At 37.5% G+C, this 16,411-nt stretch overlaps 1 protein-coding gene across 1 annotated transcript in view; it reads left to right on the forward strand.

The window, feature by feature from the left end:
- The window catches only part of LOC131874444 (uncharacterized), a 134,989-nt gene that overhangs the window by 58,986 nt on the left and 59,592 nt on the right, over nucleotides 1–16,411 (forward strand). The gene's annotated exons all lie outside the window — the stretch shown is intronic.

Genomic DNA, 16,411 nt, shown 5'->3' on the forward strand with positions numbered 1-16,411 from the left:
AATGTGGTTTTGAATTAGAATTAAAATATTTAAAAATATATGTAATATATATATATATATGTATCTATATATATATATGGATATATATATATATACATGTATATATATATACATGTATATATATAGATTCTGGTCATAATTTGGATTAAGTATTTAATTATAAATATATATATATATATGTATATATAAATATATATATATATATATATATATTTATATATATATATTTATATAATCCTGGTTATAATTTGGAGCAAATAATAAAGAGAAATTTAAATAATGGTTGATTAGACTATATAGTCATATTGGAGATTAAATTAATTTTTCTCTCTTACTTTTCTTTAACATGATTGATTTAATAAACCTAAAGACTAGGTATATCATGGAGATAAAATTAAACCAGTTAATTTTCCGCAAATAATATTTAACAATCTATCGAAGCTTGGTTCATCTCAGAACTAGCTCGAATTTAATAATGGAAATTTCAATAACGCTTGTCGTGTGAGCGAACTTGTTAATTAAATTAGTGTGTTTTTAAAAAAAAAATTTGTTCCGTTTTTGCCCTAAATTTTGGGCATGACATACGAGGAAAACCCAGGATGGGAAAAACCTCGATGAGAAATGTTGTTGGATTATACTACTCCAATCCAACCTCACAATGAATCTCTGATTACAATGTTTAGGGCACCAAGCCAAGGAGAACCAACCCTTGATTTAGGGCACCACCCCAAGGAGCACCAACCCCTGATTTAGGGCACCAACCCAAGGAGCTACAACCCCTGCACCGAGATCCAACTCAATGATTACAAAATCATAGTTTTATACCAAAGTTATCTTCTTGTTACAAAAGAAATTTGTAACTCTTAAGTATGTCTCTCCATCGATTCTCCTCTCTACAGATCTTTGTCAGTTCTTCACTCTATTGGTTCTCTCTTCTCTCTGCTACACTGTTGCTCTCCACCGGTACTACACTCTATCAGTTTTGTGCCTGCCTTCTCTACAGTCTTCTGCAACTCTTCTATGTCGATTATGTCACTGTCAGTTCTATCCTTTGTCAGACTCAATGGCTCACTGTCGGTAGCTTCACCGATGTCGATTGAACACTTCACCCCGATTCTCTCTCAAACCCTGTCGATTATACCCTAATCGGTCTACCATCACTTTTCACTCTGCATCTCTTCTGGTGGAACGCACAACCGGTCAACACTCTTGCTAACCTACCTTATGCACATCTTCCTCAGATGGGATTCTTTTACATCTATACTTTGTCTTCATTACCGGTGAACATACTTGCCAATAAACACCTTTGATGACACCATGTCATCAACCTTCAACTGTTTCCATCTGAGGGATCTGCATACTGGTTGTGCTCTCTATCTGCAGTTGCTCACCCTTGCCTACTTCTTCATCAGCCCAAACATCATCTCAACTGGTTTGTCAAAGTTACAAACCCATCACTTCTTCCTCTGTACTGGTTGTTCAACATGCCTTCTCTATCGGTCCAGTGCATATCCCTAATTTCATGCATTTGAGGCATCTTTGTGATTCACCAGTAAATCCGGTGTAACTCTTCAAACACCTACCTTTAACTCTTCTATCTTATCTCACATAACTATGATGCACACTTTTCATAATAGGAGATAAGCTCCACTTACCAGTGGGAGTGGATCCTTATCATCTACATCCTGCAATGCACCAATGTGGCTTCCCTGTATGAGCAGCATATCTTCAAATAGGCATGTGTGATCCGGTTGAGGCACATTCACTATCATACATCTCTTCAAATTGGTGACTACATCTTTGTCAAGTGGGAGTCTTGTTGTTTTGCATCCATACAACATACCGGTGACCTGCACATCCTTCTCCTCCTATGTTGATGTGATTTAGATAGCATTCTACATCTTCATCACAATCAACAACCCAACATCTTGGATGTCATCATTTACTAGTTCTCATATCGTACCAACCTCTTGTCCATATATCATACCGATAACTCCAATGGTCATTGTACTGAATTACATTCTCTCCCTTACTAGTGACCTGCGACAATAAGTGACATCAAAGATATCATATCTGGTATGCATCTATGACAGTACAACACATATCTCTCTTATACCGGTTGATATCAATGACAACACAATGTCAACAATCTCCCCCTTTGGCATTGATGGCAACACATGTAGTATCTGGCATACTACAAATTCTCTCTCCCCCTTTGTGTGATCCATGGTTTCTCACACATGTAGTATGTGGTATACTACAGAATATTTCTCCCCCATTGACAATAATGGCAAAGGGCACTGTCAGGGTTTCTCTCCTCCTTGTATCTATCAGGCACTGACAGATATTTTTCTCCCCTCTCATACCAATAGTTACACCTTCTCATGTTACAACACTTGAGATGGAGGGCTCAACCACCAATTGACACCAATTGAGCAAACTAAACTGATACCAATTGTTGAAGGATGTGTCAGTGAATACAACATACTTGTCGTTCAGACTGTAACATCCCCTGTCTGATCCCAATTTATCTTTAGAATCAAATGTGATTGTACTATTAATGCAACCAATTGGGAAAGTAGATAACCTCAATCATGAACTTCTCCTAGGTATTCCTACAGTAATTTCCATCATCTGTAGTTGAGGAAGCTAGTATCCTCACAAGTTCAAGAATCTTGGTTTAGTATTATGAACCCTTGAACTCCCCCTAAGTCATACATCTCAGGACCACAATATCGGCTAGGTCCAATACCAGAGCTCCAATCTTCACCATATATCGGTTGATTTGTGCAAATGTGATCATCTAATGGTCTTTCAACTTTATTATATCCACCATAGCCTATGACATGATCCTGGATGTACATAATGCCATACAATGTCATCATCATGCCATAAATCAAATCGGTTAGCCCAAAAACATGCATGATCAACAACTGGGCCAACATATGTCATTCAGGTCTTCATCAACATCCCCTGAGACATAAACTCCTCATTTGATGCTACCAAGGTTAATGCAATTATCTCTAGCCTCATTGTCTTACATAACCTACAAGAACCTGTTACAATTCTTACCAGTAACATCCTGCACATATCGGTTTCTTGTACCAGTCCATCATCACTACCGGAGCACCTTCCTATAACTCTTGACATCTTATATCAATGACATCTGATGTCGGTTATAAATATGCCAATTATTGACACATGCAGTAGTGATCCATGTTTAATTTGCAAGTGTGTAGCCAACGCAACCACTACACACACTTATCTTCTCATTTCCTTCCTTCATACCGGTAGCAGCTTGTTCTTCCATGTATCTTTCTTCACTGAGGGGGTGAATGATAAGGTCAGTGTACTACTCCCCGTAAGGTCCTGCATCTCCTTTAATCCTTAGGAGATATCACTTGTACATTGAATGCACAGTGTCGGTCCATGGTTGCATCTTCTTGCTTCTCCCTCCATCTGCTTGGTCACATTCTTCTTCCCATTTTCAGTCTTAGGAGAAGGTCTTACCTTCTTCTGTTGATTGGTCCTTATATTTCCAGATTCTTCCACATAAATGGAAGCAGAGCTATAGTAGCACATAGCATCCATCCCAACCTCATGACTGGGGAACCTTCTAACATACCGGTTTTCTCTTCCTTTTCTAATTATACCATTGTAGTCAGCTACCAGTTTCCATGGTTTCCTTGCATGTGCAGGTACACTTCTCATCTTGTTCCATGTGGGTCTTTGCTAATCATATCTTCTATAGCTACTACTATATTGAGTATGATTGTTCCACTGGTTTCCATAGAACTGTGAGTTCTTCTTCCTGCATTCATAACTTCTATGGCCAGATCCATTGCAGTTATTAAAAACACTATTTGCATAACCAGGAGAGGAATTATGCATGTATCTACTCTTTGATACATTTTTTTCATATGCATGATATCTATGAGATCCTAGATTGATCCTTCTAGATCCCTTTCTACATTCTTTTGCCCTATGCCCATGACCATTACATGCAAAGCAATAATCTAAGAAGAAAGGTTTATAACTTACAAACTTATTCTGCCATGCATGGGGAGATCTTACCAGTTTAGAATCTCCATTTTTGCTTCTCTAGGGATGGATCCTAGGTTGTCCATGCTTTGCATCTCTTCCATTTGATCTCTTGTTTTCCCACACTTGTTTTGTCTTGTGGGTAGTAGCATTTCCTTGTCCTCTATCGGTAGGAGGTTTTCTTTGTTGTCTTCTCATGTCCTTGCTTCTGGTGAAGCTATATTCTCCCATCTTCCCTTTTCCTTTGGGATCTGCATTGTTCCTCCTTGTAGCACTGGTCTTCACCCTTGTTTGTATGTCTTCATCGGTTGTGGTTAGATCTACCTTCTTCCAGGGAGTATTCCGGACAATGAAGGTATGTCCCTTGTTTTCTCCATTTGAGGAGACAAATAAAATGTCATTGTGGGGGACATTCTTGTTGGTGGAGCATTCATTGGCACCACTTCCTAATCCTTCAGTGTCCTTGGCATGTTTTTTCTTTTTTAATATTTTTTCCAAGGCATCACTGTTGCTAGCAAACTGTATTCTTACCTTGAGCTCATCCTAACATTTCTCAAGGTCATTATGGAGAATCTCCATTTCTCCAAGTAGCTTCTAATATTCTTTATCTTTTACTTCTAGCTCAAATGTTATATCTTTACACAGACACACCTTGGTGTCATCTTATTGAGTCTTCAAATCTGAGACACACTTCTCAAATACTTCCAGGTATTTGATCAACCGGTTTTTCTCCACAATAGAAACATTCTTGAATAACTTGTATTCATTTCTCACTCTAATGAGTTCTTCAAGTGCATTTACAAGTTCTCCTTCAAGATCAACTTCTGCTTCCTCTTCTTCTTCACCTTCACTATTGTTGTTAAACACATCTTGTCGGTAGGAGTGATCTGCATGATCATTCTCAGATGTGTGCCTCTCATCTTCTGATTCTTGAGCCATGAAGAGGTGGGTTCCTTCTTCGTCATTATTGTGGCTGCTAGTAGATCTGCCTTCATCATCTGTAGATACATGAGATGCATTTCTCATCTTATCTTCACAAACCAGTTCTGCAGTGGTAGGCTCATTTCCATAAAGCTTCTTCAATTTGTCCCATAATCTTTTTGTCAATCTACATCTATCCACCTGTGAGGAGATATCATCCGATAACCAACAGAGTATAACCTTCATTGTTGCATCATTGCACTGGTTTCTTCTTTCTGCATCAGAATCGGTGGGAGGACTAAATTTACTGGGGCAAGCATTTACAACAGACATCCATACATCAAACCCTAGGGAGGACAAGTAGACTTCCATTCTACAACTCCAAATGGAATAGTTTGAACCATCAAAAACCAGAGCTAGGATTGACACTAAATAGATCATTGTGTCCTTAAGCCAAAATCTACCTAAGGTAGATAAAGCTTGTCTTATAGGGAACCTAGGCTTTGATACCAATTGTTAGGCACAATATACCACTGAGAGGGGGGTGAATCAGTGGTTCACAAACTTTTCCCTTTGTCTATCCTATGTGTATATACCAGTTATCAAATCTAACAGAAAGATAACTTACCAGTTAGAGGGGAGACTAACTCAAATGCACTCACACATAAAGGGGACATCACATAGCACCAACATATACAAAGAAAACCCGAGATGGGAAAAACCTCGATGACAATGTTGCTGGAATCTATTGCTCCAATCTAACCTCACAATAAATCTTTGATTACAATGTTTAGGGAACCAACCCAATGAGCACCAACCCTAGGGCACCAACCCAAGGAGCACCAACCCCTAATTTAGGGCACCAACCCAAGGAGCTACAACCCCTGCACCGAGGTCCAACTGAATGATTACAAAATCATAGTTTTATACTAAAGTTATCTTCTTGTTACAAAAGAACTTTGTAACTCTCAAGTATGTCTCTCCACTGGTTCTCCTCTCTACAGATCTTTGTTGGTTCTCTCTTCTCTCTGCTACACCGCTTCTCTCCACTAGTACTACACTATGTCTCTTATGTTCCTACCTTCTCTACAGTCTTCTACAACTCTTCTTTGTCGGTTCTGTCACTGTCGGTTCTCTCCTCTGTCAGAATCAATGGCTGACTATCGGTAGCCTCACCGATGCCAGTTGAACACTTCAACCCGATTCTCTCTCACACTCAGTCTCTCCTCTGATACTCATTGAGGACTTGACTGATTTGGATCCGACATGATCTGATAGGCTCTGGTATAGTTTGGTTATGGAATTGATTTGTTCATGATACTCATGTTCATATTTAGTAGGTTGAATTTGGTCTGTTGATCGGATGTTATCATGTTTTCTTAGAAGCTTGGCTTCTGGTTCCGGCGAGGGTTTCACCAACAGAGCTTTTGATGAAGATCTTTGATGAATTTCATAATTGGTGTTCGTGCAGCTTCTAGTAGAGTTTCTGGATGTCGTTCATGATCATGTTCCAGACTTGGTGGATGGAGATCATTGTTGTAGTGTGTGGACCTAAACTGGGTCTCGGTTGGCCTAGGTTATGGACCGCTTTAATGAAGCATCTGGATTGGACTTCTCGATACATTTCTAGGATGTCTTATGTGTTGGATATTATTTGTTTGGTCTAAGGCCAACATGTTTTGTAATTATGTAATTGGTTTATTGTCTGGTGGCCGACCTAATTGTTTATGGTTGAGAGTTTGTATATATAGATGTAAGATCTTATTGTACATCATATGTATGGGAATGGGGAATGCATATGTATGGGAATGGGGAATGCATATGTAATGTGTGAATAATGTAATATCATTCAGGTAGAATATTTGGTCAATCATTTGAGATCGAATTGGGTTTATGTAAGAGGATTTAGTCCTCCGGTATTGAGCTTAACTGGAATTGTACTTAGGCATAAGAGATGCTATCTTTTGCAGTTCAACACTTCTCTGAATTCTAGTATGGATTTCTATGTAGTCAGTGAGACTCCTTTTGTAATGAGCAGTGCTCTCTAGGTTGTTGGCCTTCCTACAAGTGCAATCCCCTCAATTGTAATTCACATACTTACTGTAGAGGTATTATCTGACTGTGGGTAGGCTTCCCACCTTAGTTTTTCCCTTTACCGGGTTTTCCATGTATAAATCTTGGTGTCATGTGGATGGGTTCCAGTATTAAACTTTTAATTGCTAATAGTTCTGGTAATCTGGGACAATTGATTCACCCCCCCCCCCTCTTAGTTGTCTTCCGATTATTTGAATTGTCTAATAATTGGTATTAGAGCTTTGGTCCTCTCTGCAGAAAGCTTAACCGCTTGAGGAAGATCCTATGGAAAATAATAGTTCAAGTTCATCCAGTTCATCTGGAGCTATCTTTCAGAGAGATATTCCTAGGCTTGATGGAACAAATTACACAATATTGAAGATTCGGATGGAGACTCATCTGAGATGTCTTGGCAAGAAGATTTGGGAGATCACACAGAATGGTGTCGCACCTCATAATTCGGCATCTAGAAAACCTAGATAAAAATCTTGAGAATGATTGTAGAGCAAGAGAAGCCCTCTTGTGTGCACTTTCTAATCAGCAAATAATGGGATTAACCGACAAATCCTCTAGAAAGGCTATATGGGATAAGTTGGATACTCTTAATGAAGGTGACCCTACAGTGAAGATTGCTAAACTTAATGTTTATCGAGTGAGATATGAAAATCTGAAGATGGAAGAAGATGAAAGGATTACTGCATTCATGGAAAGGGTAAATGAGATTGTTATGGGAATTCAATGTTGTGGTGGAACTCTGAGCGAAGATGAAATTGTTTCTAAAGTTCTAAGAGCCCTACCACTAGCTTACAAAATAAAGGCTACTGCTATTAATGAGTTGAGAACAATGTCTAATACATCTATCAATAGGGATACCTTGGTTGGAAAACTATCTGCTTTTGAGCTTGAAGAATTTGGACCTTTCTGGAGCTATGAAGTCTGACCTTGCTTTTCATGCATTTGCATCATCAACCAATAAGCAAGATTGGAAATCTTTATATGCAAAGGAATTTGAAGATATGAAGAGAGAATATGATGAGTTTGAGCAACTTGAAGCACTATTTCATAGGAAAGTACCTAAAGGATTGATAGGAAGTAAGTATGAAGGAAAGGCACCTTTTAAATGTTTTGCATGTAATAAGATTGGTCATTTTGCATCTAGATGTCCTGAAAGGAATTCAAGATTTAAAGAAAGAGTTAAAAGATCTTTATAGATGTAAGAGTTAAAAGATCTTTATAGGTTTAAGTTTGGACAGCTAATTCTTGGTCTATTCTTTTATTTTCAAAAATGTTTCCCCAGTATTGATGATATCTAATGGATAGATGGCACTCTTGCATTGATGCAGATGAAGTAAAACATTAGAATGCTTGGTAATGATTTTAGCAAGATTGCATGGGGATACTTTAAAGATTTTTAGAAGAAAATACATGCAAGGGAAAGGATACCAGCAGAGGTTATCAATCGGTATGTAAACATAATTTTCTTTATGGTTGATATAGATACTTGCATGATGGAGGTAGTTGAGCCCCAAACCACATTGGTGATGCCCATGGGATAAGAAGTAGACAAATATCTTTTGGTTGCATATGCTAATCATTTGCTTTCCCAACCGGTACATACAACAACAGAACATTTTGGCACTTACAAGGAGAAATCCCTTCAAGTGCATTTAGAACTTAACCAGTTGGTAATTGCAAAGAAGGATAGAAAGGAAGTTGAAGCATTTGTAGAGCAAGAATGATTCATAAAGGAAGACATTGTTGAAGCAAGAGTAAAGCATGCTACTCAACAAATCGAAACATCAAGTGCTCCAACTAGTACCCCCACCGGTGTAAAGACAAGAGCTGGAAAGGAGAAAGTTGCAGAGAAAGAAAAACCAGCAGTTGTTAAGAAGGAGAAACCAATTGAAATAAAGAAGGAAAAACCTTATAAGATTCAGTTTTGGAGGAAAGGTATGTTGGCATTTTGATGATGTTTTGATTGTCATTGATGGACACACACTTTCTTTATGTATGAGTTATTCTCAACCGGTAATTGCTCCAACCGATATTGTGTATTATAGTCTTTAGACTATCAGTGTTTTGCAAAAGATGTTTACCAGTCACAGATTGACTGAAGACCCAAGCGGTTCGTAGAGCTCAAGCGGTACGAAGGAGAAAAGTGGTAGTTAACATTTTCCAGTCTTCATTTTTTGACAACCAGTAATCGGTATATTGTATTAATTGGTATTACTCTTTGATGAGTTACCAATCAGTATTTCTATAATGTGTGATGAGTTATCATCCACCAAAACTTTGGCGGTGATTTTGTGTCATGTTACCAAATGTGTCCAGATGCACTAAACCTAGGAACTTGTAATCTAATCCTATTGGACTGACATGAAATCAATTTCCTTTATAAGGACATCATGTCTAGGGTTTGCATGTATGAATGAGACAGATATGTGTGTTTGATGAGGTTATGTGTGATCATTGTAGATCATATTAGGTATGTGTGAAGAGTTAGAGTGTGGAGATATTGAAGACTAAAGTAATACTGAAATGCATTAACAATGAGCTATCAAGGATCTAATTAAGCATACTGTGCTATTAGCTAGATCACTCACTTGTTGATTACTCATATCTTCGACAAGACTGAAACCCTTAACCGGGTAGGCCTAGCAAAGCCTTTGTAAATCCTCTAACAAGGTGGTTCACAACTGTGGAATTGAAATCCTCTCAGAAGGTAGCCTTTAATAGGACTTATCTCCTAACAAAGATCTAGATTCCTAACAGGATCTATTCTGGTGAAGAACATTGTATGACCTTAACCGGTCTAGTTTCTATTCTGCAGATAGTTACTTGTGAGTTTCTGCTCACCGTGGTTTTTCCCATTTGGGTTTCATCGTCAAATACCTTGTGTTATAATCATAGTACTCTTGTGGGTGAATGTTTCATTTTCTATTTGGTTTGCATTTATCTTAACCGATTTATTAGTGAAACTGTTGTACTGGTTATCTGCTAAATTGTTTAAGAGTTTGTTTACAGTATTTTTTGGTATACTAATTCACCCCCCCTCTTAGTATTCATCAAGGTAAGATTGTTGGACCTCCTGTTGCACTGGTTAAGACTGGTAAAAGGAAAAAGCAACAACCACAAAAAATGGTAGATATTAATGAAGAAGTGACTAAGTTCGAAGGAGAAAAGAAAGCCCTAAGGGCCAGTGGCAAAAGGTCAAAGGGTGTTGGTACTTCTACTATGAAATCTTCAAGGAAGCCGGTAACAAAGCTCACACCTTTTGAAAATTTGATAATAAACATTAAAGAGTATGGTTTATTGGCTGGTGTGAAGAAATTGTATTATAAGTTTAATGAAGATGAACAAAGGCAGATAGAAGATGCAATTGTTTATATGATGAATAAATTGTTGGCATATGTGCAAAGTATGTTGACATGGTGATATTGTGTTTCCATTGATGTCAATATGTTGAAGAGTGAACCGGTAATATGTTAAAGAGTGAACCGCTATAGTGAAAGATGATCTGGTATGATGTTGAGAACCGGTATAGTGAAGATGAACCGGTATGATGTTGAAAATCAGTATAGTGAAAGATGAACTAGTATATGGAATGTTTTCTATCAAGGTTTAATATGGTATGACTATCGGTTGGTAGTTCCAGCCTCAGGGTTTCCGGTTGAAGTGTTTCGAGCCTATGTTATTCAACCAATGGTATTGTGTGATGAGTTAGCATTGTATTGGAGATCTAATGGAGATTAGATCATGTTGCTACGTCAGCCTCGTGCACGTGAAGGATCTTGCATGAAGGAGATTGATCCTATCTACCTCGGGAATGTGCGAAGTCTCTATAAACGATGGAGAAAGTGTGATGGGCTATCGCCTCCATGAAGCGATGAAGAAGGAACGATGGAGAATGTCTTGAGATTTGTTCAAGACCGTTGTATTCAAATGCATAGTGTTCAATGGTCAGGATTGAACCAACTGAATTGCTCAACATAAAGGTTTAGGGTTGAGGGTTTATGTTGCCAACCTATCTGTTTCCTATAAGGTCGATGTTGTGTTTCATGTTGAAGTTGTTGGCAAATGTTGTATGTGTATCTAAGTGCAAAGATACATGATTCTTGCCAGACCATATAAGAGGAGTGATACTTGCAGAGTGTGTATGCAGAAGGAAGGAACCAAAGCAGATATGCATTGGCATTGAGTGCTATTACCAGATCATTGTAATACCTGTTGATCTCTAACCACTTCAATAGTTGGAAAATCCCTTAACATGGTAGTTGTAACCAGCTTATTGTAAATCCTTTAACAGGGTGACTCAAAGCCATTGAGTTCATGAAATCCTCTGACAAGGTAACCTCTAATAGGGTTTAACCCTTAACCGGGTATTCTAGCCATCCCTTAACTGGGTGATCCCTAACAGGATCGGTTCCTAACAGAACCTGTTGTAACAGTCTTTAACCGGACTAGGCTCCTAACAGAGCAGACTTCTAAAGAGTTCAAAAATAGCTTGTGGGTATTCATCCCCACCATGGTTTTTCCTAGTTGGGTTTCCATGTGAAAAATATTAGTGTCATGTGTGATGCCTCTTTCTTGTGATATTTTATTATTTCCTATTTAGGCGGTGAAGCATGTTGATTTAGCAAGTTATTATGTTTCTGATGTTAGATTACCTGTCTATGCACAATGATAAAGTGGAAATGAGGTAATAGGTTATGTGGAAAGATAAGTGTTTAGGTTTATGTCCTTCACAGTCACATTGTGTTTAACCGGTAGTAATCTGGTTCAGATCGGTGTTAGTGATTGCTAGTCAAGTTCATTGCTTGCAGTCAAATCGGTCCAGGAAAATTTTTTGTACCTGTACTGATTCACCCCCCCCTCTTTGTACCAGTTTTCTACTCTCTGTTCATTATTAAGTTATCATAAATACAACAAGGCCCTAATTGAGTTGCAAGGAAAATTTCCAAATTCACTGTATAATATAATTGATACTAGATGGCAGACAACCATAAAACAAGACAGGAAATTCATTGAATATGTTTTGAAAAACTTGCAACCTGAAGCTACTAAAGAAGAGCTAGATGAAATTCTTGCTAAGGAAAAGGTATCTTTCAGGTTGAAGAAAAGGTTGAGAAGAATGTTATGTTGGAATTCTACACTCTTGTGAGAATAGTTGATGTTGTCTTTGATGGCAACCAACTAGCAACTCACTGAAAAATTGGTTTCTACATGCCCGACATCACAAAATTCATACACCAGTAGACATCGGCACCGATGGGCACTTACACCGGCATTCAGATTACATCGGCAACAAAGCATACCAGCACTCCAGCTGACATGGGATGAACTTTTTTTTATTGTAATATAATTATCTTTTGTAAGCCGACATGGTATATTGTAAAAGACATATATGTATGAGATCCTATAGGTCATTTTGAGAGTAGATGAGATGATATGTATGGTAGAAATAATTGTTTAGTGGCAGCAAAGGTTTTTAGATAAGGTGTCTATCTGAGCTTAAATCGGTATTGAACCTAGCATTAGAGATTTTGTTTTGAGAAGTACATTGTATTGGATTTAATTATCCATTTTGTAGTTAGTGTGACTCTTCATTAAGTAGTGAGCTCTAGGTTGTTGGCCTCCCTGCATGTGCAGGCCCCTTATTGTAAGTAGTATTTATTCATCGACCAATGAGTAAATATTGTGGGTCACAAATCCCATCGAGGTTTTTCCCACACTGGGTTTCCTCATTAAATATCTTGTGTTATGGTGTTTTTCTATGTTGTCTCTATTATTTATGTTTACTGCAATAATTCTTATTTACCGGTACACTATTTTGGGTTGCAAAGTTATAAATAAATTTAAATATTTTGCACACCGGTTAGACACTGATTCACCCCCCCTCTCAGTGTCTTTGGGACTATCATTGAATCTAACAATTGGTATTAGAGTCTAGTCCTCTATTTGCAAAAGCCTAATAGCTTGAGGGAGATTCTGACACCGGTACAAATGGAGAACTTAAGAAAATAGTTGGAAGGAGATCTTGATGATTTTGATGCAGAAAAATTGAAGAGTATCAAACTTGAAGATGATCTGAGGACTACTAAGGAATTCAATAAAGGACTTCAAAAAAATCTGGTTATAGCACAAAATAAGAGAAAGGAACTTCATGAGAAAATGCAAAATGATGATGATGAAAAGGAAACTCGTAGAGATATTGCAAATAAGTTGAGACAAGAAAACAGTAATATGAAGAATGAAATACAAGATATGACTATGAGGTTATGTAAGGATATTGAAGATAGGAAGAATAATGAAGAAGACTTGACTAGGAGACTTAATGATGCAGGAATGAAATTCTCAAACTTGGTCATGAAAATGATATGTTAAAGACAGATCTGATTCACACGCAACATGGAATTCTGTAAAATGAGTTGGTTACTGCAAATAAACACAAAGACAAATTCAAGAAAAGTTCAAAAGAACTTGATGACATGCTTAAAAGACAAAAACCTGATGGAGATACAAATGGACTTGGATTTGAAATTGGAGAAAGTTTCAATAATGCAAATAATCAAAGATCAAAACAAACCGGTAAGACAACCTAATGCTTATAAATGTAATGGGAAATGTTTTAATTGCAACAAATATGGTCACAGAGAAAATCAGTGTAGATTTAGAAATAATCAAAATATAAACTCGCCCACTGGTCAATGTTCCAAATGTAACAAAGTTGGTTATAATTCAGAAAATTGTAGAATGAATGTGAAATGCTATGTTTGTGGAAGATTTGGGCATTTATCTAATCAATGCAAATCACAAACCGGTCAAGGAAATGGTAAGGCTATTCGGAGTAATGATGTAACTTGTTATGCATGCAACAAGATTGGACATATTGTAAAATTTTGTAGAGGCAAGAATACATCGGCGAACAACAAAGGATCTAGTTTGAAGGGCAAAGAAAAGGTGGATGAAGTAAAGCAATAATTTTCAAAACAATGGATTAAGAAGAGTAATCAGAGAACTGATGAAACTATCTTTGCACTGGTAGAATAGAGTAATCCTCCACCGGTAGGAGATTCTTCATCTAACTGAGGAATAATCCTTAGGGGGTATTGTAGCAAGTTAAAAATCATGCATTCTACCCTCGGTTGATGGTGAGAAGATACATTTCTTCTTTACCGGCCGATGTGCTAAGTTATCACTTAACCGACGAGCATTTAATGCGATTTTAGAACCTTTTTGGCTATAAAGCACCAGAAAACCCTCATTTCGAACTCACTGAGCATTCAAACAATTAGAGAGCATGAAACTGAGCAAGGGCATTCTAAGGAAAAGCTATGAAGTGATTTTCAGGCATTCAGAATTTTGGTTAAGAGGTCTTTATCTTTTGAAATGGCAACCTCATCTTTTGTTCCTGAGTTTATTGCAAAACCTATCATTATAGAAAATGTCAAACACCCTAGACCCATGTTTAAGATTATCCCCGAGATTGCAAAACAGGATGATTTTGTTGAAGCTTTTTTGAAAATTCCAAAGGGTGTAGCATTTGCAGAAGACCCTAGAATCTACATACATTGCAACATAGAAAACCTAGGGACTGAGGATTTGAAGAAAATATTTAATGAGGTTATTACCGATGGAAATGGTGTGATTAAACCTGAACATAAGATTGTGGAAGACTTAGGTTTTGTAGAGATTCTGAACATTCCCGAATTTCCAAAGGAAGTTGTAAGACTTGTATTGAGCAAAGTCCATGGAGAGTTCATGTGGTTAAAGTCAATTTGCAAGATAACCAAGGAAGCAATTAAGGCAGTTACCGGTTTACCTTCAACCGATAGTAGGCTTGATAAAACCAAGAAAATAACTAACAAGGGAGTTATGGAGTTAACCGGAGCCACATTTGATAATAGATCACTTGGAGTGAATGATGTTAAGGATATAAATGTGAGATATGTGAGTATGGTACTAGGATACAAAGCAACTCATGCAAATAGACTGAATTTTGTTTCTAGCCTTTCTATTCACGGTGCATATGAGATGGTGAACAATAATGTTAAGATTGATGTGTGTGAATGGCTTAAAGGTGAACTAATTGATAACTTAAGGAATATTAAGGGAGACAAGAAAGGTACTTTCCATTTTGGAAACCTACTAGTATGCCTGATGCTATACTTTACCAAAGAGATACCCGGCATAGGTCACAAGGATTTTTGTTATGACATCCTGGTAGGTAAACAGATATAGGAAGCTTTCACTGGTATGGGCACTAACTATGATAAGAACATTACAGACTACTTCAAAATGTTTCAAACTAAGATGAGAGCAAGAGAGAGACTACCACAGAGCATAATTGATAAGTATGACAAGGAAATCTGTTTTGTCATTAACCGAGATGAAACTTGGATGGAAGCAATAAGCCCTAGAAATATTTGGGTTACTGAGATGGGTTATGATGTAGACCTATCTATTATGGAGACATATGCTAAAGCTCTACTTGATTCACCAAGGGAGCCATCTGAGAAATTCTTTGGTAATGCAGAAACTATTGAGAGCAATGTATCTATGCAGAAGAGGAAAAAAAGAAGAGAAACATTTATCAGAGATGCCTCCAAGGTCAAAGAAATCAAAGAAAATGTCATGAATATCAGTGGTATATCAGCAAGTGAGCTTGAAGGACTGCAACCTGAAGCACATGTTTCACTAGTTGTAACATCCTCTGATACTGACAGTGGTAAGGTTGCTGAGTTTAAGAGAGTGGAAAGGAAAAGGAAAACCTCATTGGTACCTTCTCCTAAGAAAACCAGGACACTAAGGAAGAAGCAACAAGCAGTTAGGGAACCACAGAAGAAGCTTACACGAAAGAAGAAATAAACAATGGTTACCCCTACACTAGATGATCTACTAAATGAGATTACACAGGAAGGTAATCTGGTAAATGTAAATAAATGGTATAACTCTTCAAATGATTCTGACAAAAACACCATTGAAGAAAGCATTATTCTATATTTAGATATTTACAAGAAAGTTTTGATAGAAGTGATTGATGAGTTACCCAGTGATTTGTACATGACATTGGAAGCTAAAAGGCTATATGTGATGGAGATGGACAAGAAGTTGAAAGTTGAAGCACTCTTGGTTGTACATCCAGTAAATTCTAAGGAAGAGATAGATAAGCTCATTTATGAAGCTAATCAGTTAGTATTTGTTAGTCGACACCGGCAAGTGAGCCTAATGGCTGGAAGGGTTAAAAAAATTGCCAATGAGAGTGCAGATAAATGGGACATATTCTTTGTAGAGAAGGAAAAGAAAGAGGAAAGAAGCAGACCAAAAATGGAAAAGAGATTTAACGTATATTAGAAAGACAAGGGAAAAGGTAAAG

The sequence above is a fragment of the Cryptomeria japonica genome, chromosome 3, assembly GCF_030272615.1.
Source record: "Cryptomeria japonica chromosome 3, Sugi_1.0, whole genome shotgun sequence".
Classification (NCBI taxonomy): domain Eukaryota; kingdom Viridiplantae; phylum Streptophyta; class Pinopsida; order Cupressales; family Cupressaceae; genus Cryptomeria; species Cryptomeria japonica.